Consider the following 14,127-nt stretch of genomic DNA (forward strand, 5'->3'; position numbering starts at 1 on the left):
TCAAAAATAAATCAGTTCTTATACTTGAACTGTTTAGTTCCTCTTTGCAAATATATTCTTGACATCTTTTTATTTAAGTCCTTTTTAAAAAAGTTGAAAGAGCATTTTAACTTTTTAAATGATAAATTACCCATAATTTCTAGGGGTCAAATTTTTAAGTATTCTAACCACAATTTCTAGAAATTTAATACTTTTTATTTGTGGATGGATAAAAGTTAAAATAAAAAATTTTAGGATCTCTATATTTAGTCTATCCAATATTAGAAACAATTATAACATGGCAAATTCAAGGAAAGAATCCTTTATTTTCATGTCAACAATTGATGAGTAAAACATCTTTGGAAAATATAATCAGAGTTTATGGTAATTAAGTTGAAATATATTATTGAAAATTTGAGCCTGTGATACATATCTTGTGGGATAAATCTGAAGATAGTTCGTGAACAATACATGAAAATTTTAACAATGCCAATTATTGTCTAGAAAGATATCTTTTTTCAAATATATGTTTCCAACTTTTATAAAGCCTATGGCAAAGAAAATTTAGATACTTAGTGTGACTTCAGAGTATAGATTTAGACCCACATAATTAGACAAGTTATATGCCAGAATTTTGTAATGGACTTCAGTAATAATTATTACATGTTTAAAAAATTAAATGGATTATTTCTGTGAAAATCTAGGAAATCACCTGCCTTGGATATAGATAATTTTCTAGCTTTTCACAGAAAAATCCATCTCATTTTGCATTTTCCCTTATTAGGTGGGGATTGGAAACATATGAGTATTATGATCCTTTCTGACATCTGAGATGCTCTGATTTTATTTCCCCTCCCCATTCATAGAGACATACTATAAAAGTGCAACTTTTCTAGCAATGGGTTTGGAAAGTAAAAATGTCCTTTTAGATTTATGCTGTGGACTTTCTATATGTACCAAGAGGAATTTTCCTTAATGTTGAGTCGCAATGTTCTCCATGCATATAGTCCAGAATAGCTCAGTTACATTTTGTTTCTCTGCTTAAGATTATTTGGCAAACTTTCTTGGGGTTTTCAGGACTCCATTCAAGACCATTTCTCTGTAACCTTTCTTGACATTCCTCCATTTCAGCCAAGTAGAATCAGCCTTTTTTGTTTTGTTTTGTTTGTAGTCTCACTGCATCTTGAGCAATTTTCTGTTTTGGTCATAAATATTCTATTGCCTATGATTCTTTACAAATCTCTCTTCCTTTGGTAAACATAAGCTATCCAAGGACAAAATTGTATTCACTTTTATTGTCTCCAATGCCTAGCATAATATCTGGTATCTAATAGGTATCCAGTAATTATTTTGAAAGATGAATAAATTAATGTATAAATAAGTGACTCACAGATGACTCCCATAAATTTGCTGTTTACCAGAGACTTTAAATTCTGTGAGATTAAAATTTTAAAATACGTTATTTTTGTCTAAAAATTGATCTCCATCATAAAATAACTTGATAGTATACTATTTGGATATTGTACAATTTATATTAAATGTCAACAAGAAAAACCTGTCTATAACTAGGATTTTAATTATTTTACTGTCATAAAATATCAGCCATCTTTAAAAGATGTTACCTAGTAATCTAAACAAAATCCACTTTAAATTTAAAATAACCTAGTAAAAGAAGAGCAAATAAAATCGCTGATTGGGAGTTAGATGATGATAATGTTATCAGGAATGTGTTTTTAGTATCTGCTTTCATTTACTATCATACTTGAGGCATTTCCTCTCATTTGATGGTTCACTTCTGAGAGACTGGAAGGGAAGCTTACTTTAGCCTGGTTTTTTCCTATCTGTTTTTGTAAAAGTATAAGAAACACAGAGGATATCCTTTAAATTCCAATGTAAAATGATTTGATGTCCACTATCAATAATAATATGGATCATAAATCACATATGAGTCTACATATTTTTCCTAATGATTATATGTATCACTTATTTTGGTGTTTAAAAATGGTTACTTTTTTTTTCTATGTGTGGAACCCATCTACTACCTCTGATTCTATTCTATCAAAACTAATAGAATCACTCTGTTAGTTGGATGAACAGATTCTCAGTATTTCCTTATTGCACTTTCAGAATCCCTTCCAGTCAGTTCTTAGTCTGCAAAACACAGTGTCCAGAAGTATTGTCTTCTTGGTCACTTCAGCCCTTTTATTTTCCAGCTGGCTCCCTTCCCGTTTTCAAAGCTAGATCCACCCTGTTCTGCCTGCCCTTGTGCTTGAGTCAGCAAGACTCATGTCACATTGCAGCACCTTGTGTGTGCAACGGCCTGTCCTGTTTGCTTTGAATCTTCACATTGCTTCAGAGAGAAACATCCCCATGACAAACAGATCATGAAGCATATGCCCCACTGGTGACGAGAAAGGAGAGGAAGTGTGTTATAAGAGACCCAGATGCTGTCCTGTTACTTTTTTATGACTGTCTCCCCAGTATAAAGCTTTTATTTTCTGAATGATAGAGATGTCCTAAATTTATGTTGCATTCGCCTCAACACCAAGAAAGTGTTATAAAGTGAGTAAATATTTAAATACATAGATATAGTTAACCAGTTTCTTTTTTTATTTGGTACACAGCATAATTTAAATGATCACAGAAAAAATTTTATCTTGCAAAAATTATTTCTAACTTGGTAAATCCAGTGAAAAGAAAAAAATCTTTTAATGAGAAAAACCATTACAAATACACCAACTAGTTTTGAAAATAATTCACTGTGAGTCTTAAGGATTTCAATGAGAATTTGCATTCACAAAAGTCTGTAAGAAACTGGACTATTATTAATTAAATATTAGTTAAGATCGGTGATTGCAAGAGAGTGATCACAAACCATCTGATTATAAAACCCTTCACAAGGTGGCTCCAATTTATTAAAAATATATTAACATATTGAGGGCAGAGGAAGTACTTTATGCTTCTTTGATTTGCAAGTATTTCTTCTAATGGTATATTTTGGTTTTATCTAATGATCAAACTATATTTGTTGAATGAATGAAGAATATTTTGTAGTATTAAAAATATATAGCAATATAAAAATAATATATTGAAACTGTCATTTCTGTAAGGGGCAATCTTAACAGAACAATTGATAAGAAACTTGCTAAGTGGCTTTTATATTTTTCTAGAACCTGGTCTAGAAAAATTATTGAAAAACAGCAAATATCTTCACTGACTTTCCACTTATTATTTCTTGAGAAAATATCTGTTTTTCTTAATTTTGCAAATAAAAGGGCATGATATTTTTGTATACACTACCTATGAGGTGGCAATATGTAGAGAAACTCAAATCCTCAACACTTTGAATGGTGAAAAGGTGTGTTATTTTGCCTCTCACATTTCCTCATGTCTTGAAGCATTTCAGAGTAACTTCAACTTTCTTGTCATTGTCCTTCCATTTGATAAGCAGAACATAAAAACAGATGACATAAAAATCTGTTACCAAATCAGAGAATCTGTCAGCGCTGAGAAAACAGGAAGTGACAGCAGGTCAATAACTTGTTTAAATGTGAACTGATCAAAAGAGTGTAAGTCATTCGAATTCCAGTTACTTCCATACTTTTCAGATATGTTGTCAGCAGGCAAAATGTAGGATGTATAAACATTTAGTTCCTATAAGTCCTTATCTTTTAGCACCTCACTATGAAAATTCTTTAACTGGAAAAGTGCATGTTTAACAGTCAGTGGGCTATTTACTATAAAAATTTTAGTTTCTTAGATTTTAGGGGAATAAACAATAAAAATAGTGGTAAGAAAAAAGCTTTGTTCAAAAAATAACGTCATTTTTTGTTGAAAAATGTAAAATGAAGGAGGCAAAAGAGGCTTCTAAAGGCTTTCAGCTAGAAATTTTTAAGATGTTTTGGGAAAATTAATACCAGCTTGTATGGACATTTTGACCCTTGAACAACGTGAGTTTGAACTGCTCAGATCTACCTATATGTGGATTTTTTTTTTTTTTTACTAAATACCTACTGCAGTACTACATGATCCAAGGTTGATGAAATCCACAAATGTGAAACTGCAGATATGGAGGATCAACTATAAAGTTATACAGGGATTTTTGACTGTACGAATAGTTGATGCACCCTCACCCCTGTATTGTTCGAGGGCTAACTATGTATGTCTTCTGATTATAAAAGTATTGCATATTTATAATAAAAATAAATGAAAGTATAAAGAAGAAACCAGTAGAAATTTTTAAAACTGTATTTCCATAACCCACTTATTCTATTACCTAAAACTCTGGGATCTGTTTTACAAATATGTGTTTCTCGTGTTATTGCATTGCCTTTAATAATTAGTTTTTAATTCCTCTCTTATTGTGACTTTTCAAAACATTTTCTCTTTTCATCCTTTTTTTGTTTAAATATGCATCTGTGTATTAAATTGATATAAATCATTTATTGCATATGTGAAATTATTTTAAAAAATGAAACAAACTCTCATATGCCCAAATTTCAGTTTAAGAAATAGTATTTTGCTGTAGGATATTTCAGATTAAGCTGTCCTATAGGCATTTAAAAATGTGGGTGTATCATCAGAAATTATGTAAACTATCAATTTATAAAGGTAATCAAATAAAAATGTAGAACAAAGATTACTGATGTATACAAGAAGTCTGCATATGAGCCCCAATTCATTAATTAATAGTATAAATTATCTGAAATTTATTTTTATGTTTGTTAGGCCATATTTGTAACAGCTTGTCCCTAAATTATTTATATTTTAATAATCTGTTCCTACTTAGTCATACCATTTTAATATGACATGTTCCCATAAAATGCTTTCTTTCAGGGAACCTTTCAAATCTATTGGTATATTTGTTTATTAAAGTATAGCAGCACACTTTTTAAAAAATTGATGGCTATCTGGCATGGCAGGTTACATTTTTTTTTTAATGTTTTAAGATTTTTTATAGTTACCCCAGCAGCTCTAAGATTCCATATGCATTTTAGAATCATCTTGTCAAATCAACTCTCCATTTTTTTTATATATTTTTGATCAAAGTATAGTTGATTTACAATTTTGTGTTAGTATCTGGTGAACAGCAAAGTAATTCAATTTATACATGTGAATAGTCTTTTTCATATTCTTTACCATTATGGTGTATTACAGGATTTGGAATGTAGTTTCTTGTGCTACACAATATGACCTTGTTATTTATCTATTTTATATATAATAATTTGCATATCTTAATCCCCAAACAGCAGATCCCTCTCCTACCCCCCTTTCCCTATGGTAACCATAAACTTGTTTTCTGTATCTTTTAGTCTGTTTCTGTTTTGTAAATAAGTTCATTTGTATTATATTTTAGATTCCACATATAAGTGATATCATATGTTTGTCTTTCTCTGTCTGAATTACTTTGCTTAGTATGATAATCTCTAGGTCCATCCATGTTGCTACATATAGCATTATTTTATTCTTTTTTATGTCTGAGTAGTTGTGCATTGTATATGTATACCACAACTTCTTTATCCAGTCATCTGTTGATGGACATTTAGGTTGCTCCCATGTCTTGGCTATTGTAAATAGTGCTGCTGTGAACATTGGGGTGCATGTTTTTCTTTTTGAATCAGAGTTTTCTTTTGATACATGTCCAGGAGTGAGATTGCTGGATCATACGGCAACTTTATTTTCAGTTTATTAAGGAAACTCCATACTATTGTCCATAGTGGCTGCACCAATTTACATTCCCATGAACAGTGTAGGAGGGTGCCCTTTTCTCCACATCCTCTCCAACATTTATTATTTGTAGACTTTTTAATGATAGCCATTCTGAGTGGTGTGAGGTGATACCTCATTGTAATTTTGATTTAAATTTCTCTGTTAATTAGCTAGGTTGAGCATCTTTTCATGTGCCTGTTGGCCATTTTTATGTCTTTGGAGAAATGCCTGTTAAATCTTCTGCTCATGTTTTGTTTGGATTGTTTTGGGGGTTTTATTGGAGGTTTTGTTGTTGTTGTTATTGAGTTGTATGAGCTGTTTGTATATTTTGGAAATTAAGCCCTTGTTGGTCACATCATTTGCAAATATTTTCTCCCAGTCTGTAGGTTGTCTTTTTGTTTTGTTTATGGTTTCCTTTGCTGTGCAAAAGTTTGTAAGTTTGATTAGGTCTCATTTGTTTATTTTATTTCTATTGCCTTGGGAGACTGACCTAGGAAAACATTGGTATGATTACATTAGAGAACAGTTTGCCTAAGTTCTCTTCTAGGAGTTCTATGGTGTCTTGTCTTATATTTAAGTCTTTAAGCCATTTTAAATTTATTTTTGTATATGGTGTGAGAGACTGTTCTAACTTCATTGACTTACATGCAGCTGTCTAGCTTTCCTAACACCACTTGCCAAAAAAACTGTCTTTTCTCCATTGTATATTATTGCCTCCTTTGTCAAAGATTAATTGACCATAGGTATGTGGGTTTATTTCTGGGCTCTTTATTCTGTTCCATTGATCCATATGTCTTTTTTGTGCCAATACCATGCTGTTTTGATTACTGTAACTTTGTAGCATTATCTGAACTCTGGAAGGATTATGGTTCCAGCTTTGTTCTTTTCCCTCAGGATTGCTTAGGTAATTCTAGGTCTTTTATGGTTCCACATAAATTTAAGAATTATTTGTTCCATTTCTGTGAAAAATGTCATGGGTAATTTGATAGGGATTGTGTTAAATCTGTACATTGCTTTTGGATAGTATAACCATTTTAACAATATTATGTCTTCCAATCCAAGACCATGGGATATCTTTCTGTTTCTTTGAATCATCTTCAATTTCCTTTATCAATGTTTTATAGTTCTCTTCATATAACTTTTTTACCTCCTTGGTCAGGTTTATTTCAAAGTAATTTTTTTCATGTGATTTTAAAAGGGATTGTTTTGTAACTTTTTCCTCTCTGATATTTCATTGTTAGTGTAAAGACATGCAACTGGTATCTGTATGTTAATCTTGTATCTTGCTATCTTTCTGAATTCATTTATCAGTTTAGTAGTTTATAAATTTTTTGTGGAGTCTTTAGGGTTTTCTATATAGAGTATCATGTCATCTGCATAAAATGACATACATACCTCTTCCCTTCCAATTTCGATACCTTTTATTTCTTCTTTTTTGTCTGACTGCTATGGCTAGGACTTCCAATACTATGCTGAATTGAAGTGGTGAGAGTGGGCATTTGTCTTGTTCCAGATTTTAGTGAGAAGGAAGGCTTTCAGCTTTTCACCATTGAGTATTATATTGGCTGTGGGTTTATCATAAACTGTTTTTATTATGTTGAGATATGTTTCCTATATACCCATTTTGGTAAGTGTTTTTATCTTGAATAGTTGTTGAATTTTATTAAGTGCTTTTTCTGCGTCTGTTGAGATGATCATGTGGTTTTTGTCTTTTCTTTTGTTGATGCAGTGTATCCCATTAATTGATTTGCATATGTTGAACCATCCTTGTGACCCTGGGATGAATTCAACCTGATTATGATGTTTGATCTTTCTTATGTTTGTTGGATGCAGTTTGCTAATATTTTGTTGAGGATTTTTGCATCTATGTTCATCAACAATATTGGCCTGCAATTTTCTTTTTTTGGTGGTGTCTTTGTCTGATTTTGGTATCAGAGTGATAAAGGTTTCATAAAATGACTTTGGGAATATCCCTTGCTCATCAGTCTTTTGGAAGAGTTTGAGAAGGATTTATATGAGTTTTTCTTTGTTGTTTATGTTTGGTGGAATTCCCCAGTGAAGCCATCTGGTCCTGGACTGTTGTTTGCGGGGAATGCGAGGGTTTTTGTTGTTGTTGTTATTTGTTTGTTTGGTTATTTTTACAGATTCTGATTCATTTCTAGTGATTGATCTGTTCAAATTATCTATTTCTTCTTGATCACTTTTGGTGCACTGTATGTTTCCAGCAACTTGCCCATTTCTTCTAAATTGTTCAATTTGTTGATATATAATTGTTCATAGTATTCTCATGATTTTTTTGTATTTCTGTGATATTGGTTGTTTTGTCTCCTCTTTCATTTCTTATTTTACTTATTTGTGTCCTCTCTCTTTTCTTCTTGGTAAGCCTGACCAGAGGTTTGTTGATTTTGTTTATCTTTCCAAAGAACTAGCTCTTGGTTGTATTCATTTTTTTGTTTTCTAAATCTGTGTTTATTTTATTTCCTCTCTGCCCTTTGTTATTTTCATCCTTCTACTGACTTTAGGTTTTGTTTGTTCTTCTTTTTCTAATTCTTTTAGGTGGTAGGATAGGTTGTTTATTTGAGATTTTTTTTCTTTTTTGAGGAAGGCCCATACGACAGTAAACTTCCCTCTAACGTCTGTTTTTGCTGCATTTCATAGATTTTGTATGGTTGTGTTTTCATTGTTATTTGTCTCAAGGTATTTTTTAATTTCTTCTTTTATTTCATCATTGACTCACAGGTTTTTTGATAGCATGTTGTTTAGACTCCATGTAATCATTTTTTCTTGTTTCTCTGTCTGTGGTTGATTTCTCATTTCATGTCATTGTGGTCAGAAAAGATGATTATATTTTCTAGCCTCCTAAATTCGCTGAGGGTTGTTTTGTGTCCTAGTATGTTGTCTAGCCTAGAGAATGTTCCATGTGCACTTGATAAGAATAGGTATTCTGTTTTTTGTTTGTTTGTTTGGATATAATGTCCTGAAAACATCAGTTAAGTCTATTGCGTTATTTAGGTCTCTATTGATTTATTGATTTTCTCTCTGGAATATCTGTCCATTGATGTCAATGGAAAGTTAAAGTCTTCTGAAGCATATTTGTTTTGAAATCACTCTCTGATAGCTTCAACATCTGAGTCATCTTGTTGATATTTGTTGATTAATTTTCTTTGAAATTTCATCACATTTTCCTGGTTCTTTGTATTTTGAATATTTTGGATTGTATTCTGAACATTGTGAATGTTATGTTGTGTAGACTTTGAAATCTGTTATCTTAACCTAGAGAATATCAACACTTTTGTTTTTATTGGCTATCACCTGGTTATATTGGATTTTGTTTGCTCTTGACTTTGTAGGCAGCAGTTCAAATCTCACTTCTGTTATCTAGGTTTTATTTGTGTCTGTTCTCAGTATGCATAGTTCAAAAATTAATCTGAGACTTGTATGGGTATTAGAAATATCTCTCCTGTTTCATAAGCTTTTACTATACTGGTTTGGATTTAGTCTGCACATGTGTAGATCATGGGTTAGAATGATATTTATGTAGAATTGAACATAGAGAGTGGATTTTTCTCCCCTCTAGAATTCTTCGAGCACACAATAGTCCTCTTTTCTGATTTCTCTGGCCAGAAATATGGGACTCTCTTGGATTTTTAGCAGTTTGAGCCACTGCATCACTCCTTGAATGAAGCCTTTACTTGGAGCAAAACTGCAAGAAAACAAAACAAAATATACAAACAATAACAGAAAACTCACCCTTGTGCAGGTCACTTCTCCAAGTTTTGACACCTTTCCAATTTGTCTTCTTTTTTTTACAGAAGAGATAAAAATGAAAGTAAAACAAACCAACCTTACAGAGAATAGTTTAAATAAAAACAGTGCATAGGTAAAACAAAGTATTAGCTAACCACTAAAATTCATATTAAAAATATGAGTTATTTAGAATAAGTGTCATTTATTTTTAGGTGTAAAATATACATGTTAGTACTCAGATGTGAAAAATAAGGTCTAGGTTCACACATACATACCCACCATGGTAGATATTGCCATTTGGCTCCCCCAAAGCCATTCCCCCAATTTTTTTATTCCTCTGCCTTCCCGTCTTATAAAAGTTGAAACATTCAGGCATTTACTTTCTCTGGCTTCCTGTAACACAATATGTCTGTGTGACCCAGTTCTGATATGTAGTCTTGAAGGCAAGTATAATTGGGGCTTCTGAGAAAGCATTTATAGTCTCTTAAGAGTAAAGAAAGAAAGCTCTGTCATGACAGTGGCTACCTGCTGGCTTCCCAGCTTTAGCTGAAATCCAAAGGACCTTGAATCAAACAATTTGAAATAATAAAAATTATTTCAGTGACTCACTACCTGATTTCATAAATGTGCTTAGCCAATACTAGAACTCTCTACCTACAGATTACCAGTTATGTAAACAATATGCATTTTTATGTTTTAGTGCTGTTTGTTGGATTTTTCTCTTATTGTAAACCAGTTCTTCCCACACAACAATATACATACACCCTAGTTATATAACTATGTATTATTTTTAAAAGCTTTATACTAGCATGTGAAAAGTGTTTACATCTGAGCAATAGAATTACCATTAAATAATGTCTTCCTCCTTGTACATTTTCTAATTTTTCTAAAATGGCTTATTTTATAAAAATATACAAAAATATTCCAATTGAACATTTGAATTCCACTTAATTGAACTCCTTCTATGTTGATCACTAGTTTTAAAAACATTTTTGCTATTTAGCAATCCATATTAATTTGAAATTTTCCAATAACAAATATAGTTCAGTAATTTCCACATGTTTGTATTAGGTTTAATTACTCTTCAGTGAATTTTATCTTTATAACCTTTGCTCATGTTAGTAGGTAAATAAAAATCCAAATAATATTTAGATTTAAAACTGTGAGAAATAAAATTATTTAAAATTTCCTGCAAAATTTAACCACAAACTACTATTTCAAATACTCAAAATTATAGTCTGGGTTTTATAATTGGGGATGAGACAATGAAGTAAAATTTTTCTATTAAAAAGAAAGATATTTATGATACAAATTCCTACACTAGCCATGCTTAATCATATTACATAGTCTCTAAATATATTTCATAAATCTGGAAAAATAAACATTTATATTTTTAGATGTAGAATTTGATAGCATGAAAATCCTTACAGTGTTACACTAAAGGTGAGAAAAAAATTAGGGAGAAAATATAGAGGATATAGTGGAACAAATGATAAACTTAACAGTTTAAAAATTGTTATATTTTCTCTTTAATGCAAACATATACCTTATTTATATATACATTTATCCTCTAAAAATTCTAAAAAGCTATATACCACCACAATAAGATATGTATGTATGATTTCATTTAAGAATCTGTTTAACCTAATTAATTTAAAAAATAGGTTCTTTTTTAAAACGTGTTGTTTGGGAACAAGATATTTTCCTTCTATCCTTCTAGGTTCTTCTGTTTGATCTAAGAATTAAATTGACCTGATACATTTTAATACAAGAAAATTAAACATTAATAATATGTATATATGGAAGAGACCCAGGAAAATTGAGTAACTCACCAAAATGACCAAAGCCCAAGCACCTTAAATACCATCTTCAGCTAAAGACAAAAGAGGATGCTGGAATAGTGGTTTGGGAAGTCAGAGAGGAGAAAGGCAATTCACAGGGAGATGAATGTTTACTAAACATGTTTGCTGGGCCCTGCAGAGACAATGGGATGGAGTGGACTCTGATTTCCAGTCCCTGCTGAGTTCTCCCCCGCCACATCTAGCCTGTATTATTTTCAGATTTCTCTGGTGATGTCTCTAGTCTGGGAACAGGCTGTCTAACTAAATATTTTTTGGCAGTTAGGAGGAAGGTCAAAGGTTCTTCCTGAGTTTTCTGGGCCTTGATGTTTGCAGCTCAAAATAATTCACATGCAAAGACACATTTTTGGGGGTGGCAAATCTTATTCCCTTATAGTCCCACTTTGAAACTTCTTCAGGAAGTTTCACACTCCAGAAGTTAAGCTGATAGATTGCTTTATATCTCATTGAACCAGTCTCTTAGTTCTGACAATAGGTTAGTTCAGGTACTCACTTCAAGAGGCAGTGATGCAGATAAACTCACAAAGTTAGGCCCAGAAGGTGCAAGCAATCAGGTATTTAATATGAGGCATTTCTCTGAAGACAAAAGAAAACCAAAGGTTAATGGTTGGAGCAAATTATAAACCCAGTGTCTGAGTCCTGGGAGCTAACAGATGAGATTTCTCTATGTCGGGATCAGAGCATCTTTTGCAGTTTGAAATGTCTCTGACGATGCCATCAGGTGTGTTCAGGTAAACCTTCTGAGTGATTTACACAGCAACAGGCCTAACGATCATCTAAACATGGGCTATTGTGGTGATCTCTCTTAAGTTTATATCAAGTCATTCAGCTTCTGTTTGCAGCACTTCAGGAAAAGGGCAGCTTTAGTTTTCAAGATTTCACATCAAAAGTGGGAGAAAGTTGGAAATGTTAGTTTAGAGAGCTGTAGCCAAATATTTGAGGAAATTAGAAGAATTCAAGATCTAGTCCAGTTTAGAGAAAAGCAAAACCTCAAAGTCAATTAACAGAACTAGAATCTAATATCCATAATAGTATTATAGTTTCTACTGAAATATAATTTTTTATCTCTCTAATATTGCCTATATTTCTACACAAGAAAGCCAAATGAAGGCTAATTTGTTTGTAAAAATAAGTCTAGTTTTTTATTAAACTTGGCCCAATTATTCACATAAATCCAGTTCTGCTTTATCAAAAGTTCTGTTTTGCTGTAATTTTTCATAGGGAATATCCAGATTGAACTTTTAAACTTTTAAATGTCCAGATTAAACTTTTCAGTTTGCCCACTTTGAACTTTTAAAGGCCAGGAAGCCAAACCAAGAACTTGGTATCAGACTTGCCTGTATTATCTATTAACTTGAGTGAATTCCTCTCTTCTTGAGGTCCCCAAAATATCCTGAGATTCCTGTGCCTGCTAGGAAGGGACCTTCCTTACTCACCAGGGCTGCTGGGAACCCTGTAAGCAAGGTACCAGGCTGTTTTTCCAATGGGCTTTATGACTCCATAAAGTCAATCTTAGTTCCTTAAAGCTGTCTAGTCATATCTGATTCTATGCATGTCTCTCTCAAATATGACATTCCAGTTAAAGCCTTTGTAATATAAACAGTGTTTCCAGTTGTGTCCGCTTACAAGAAAAGATTCTTAATAAACTTATGTAAATAACTATATTGCCATGAATATAAAAATACTAAGAGTTTCCGAATTTTGGAGGGATTGGGTTTGGGAGAAAAAAGGTAAATGTTCCAGTATGCTTACAAGGGTATCATTTTCCAAATTGCTTTAAATCACACTTAGCTTAAGAGGAAAGATTTCCTTATAACTAGAAAACAAAAGTTTAAAAAGCCCATAGATTTCAGACAAAAAGATACAAAAAGTATTATCTTTCTCATCAGCTTATTCAATCCAATGTAGTTAATTCTTATTGATCTTGATCTTTTGTTAGTAGATTTAAGAAGTCATCAGTTTTTCTATTTAGAGTTCTGTAATTTCTTACCAAGTTCAGTGGTATGAAAGTTATCAGAAAACTGTCTTTGTCAAAAAGTCCTTTCTGTGAATCTTCTTGAAGATGAAGCATTCTTGCAAAAGCATCAGAGTAAAACAGAATCTATAAATAACAAAAGACTTAAAATGGCATGTTTAAATACCTAATTATAATGCAATTAACAAAAAAGTTGGTTATTTCTTTGACACATAACATTTTAAGATAATATCTAGAATTGTGACCAGTAACATTATACCCAGACATATTCAAATTTCAGGAATTTCATATAATGTCTAGAATATTTACATTAATAACATCCATCCTGTAGGGGAATAGAATTTGTCACCCCAAAATATGTCTCTTTGGCATGTTAATTATTTTAAACTAGTTATTTTCTAAGAAACTGAAGTTAATGGGAACAATTTTGAAAACCAAGTAGGAGTTACCCTTTTGTAAGGAACATAATCATTTGTAAGAAAAATCTCCATTTGTAGGTTTGTCTCTTTTACTGTTCCAGAAAGAGGAGGATCACTAGAAACTCTTATCAATGGAGAAGATAATGATTTAAATCTGCATAACCTTACCCTTGTTAACCTGTGCTTTTCCTGATAATGTCCCATGACTGACTCTCCCCACATCGTCTTTTGTCTTTAGCTAAGGATGGCATTTAAGATGAGGGTTTTGGCTATTTTGAAAACTTATTCAATCTTCCCAAGTCTCTCCCATGTGTACATATTATTAAACTTTTGTTTGATTTTTCTCCTGTTAACCTGTCTCATGTCAATTTCTTAGACCAGTTAGAAGAACCTAGGAAGATAGAGGAAAATTTCTTCTTCCCTGCCAGTTCACACAATA

The 14,127-nt window shown here is 32.0% G+C and overlaps 1 long non-coding RNA gene across 3 annotated transcripts in view; it reads right to left on the reverse strand.

The window, feature by feature from the left end:
- Positions 1 to 12,735, reverse strand: part of LOC140699798 (uncharacterized) — a 32,788-nt gene extending 20,053 nt beyond the window's left edge. For all 3 annotated transcript variants that reach the window (XR_012078041.1, XR_012078039.1, XR_012078040.1), the window contains exons 1-3: positions 12,632 to 12,735; positions 11,788 to 11,870; positions 9,439 to 9,487 (exon numbers count right to left, since the gene is read on the reverse strand). This is a non-coding gene — a long non-coding RNA (uncharacterized lncRNA). The remainder of the gene's footprint in view (positions 1 to 9,438; positions 9,488 to 11,787; positions 11,871 to 12,631) is intronic.
- Between the last annotated feature and the right edge of the window lie 1,392 nt (positions 12,736 to 14,127).

This window comes from Vicugna pacos, chromosome 11, assembly GCF_048564905.1.
Source record: "Vicugna pacos chromosome 11, VicPac4, whole genome shotgun sequence".
Lineage (NCBI taxonomy): Eukaryota > Metazoa > Chordata > Mammalia > Artiodactyla > Camelidae > Vicugna > Vicugna pacos.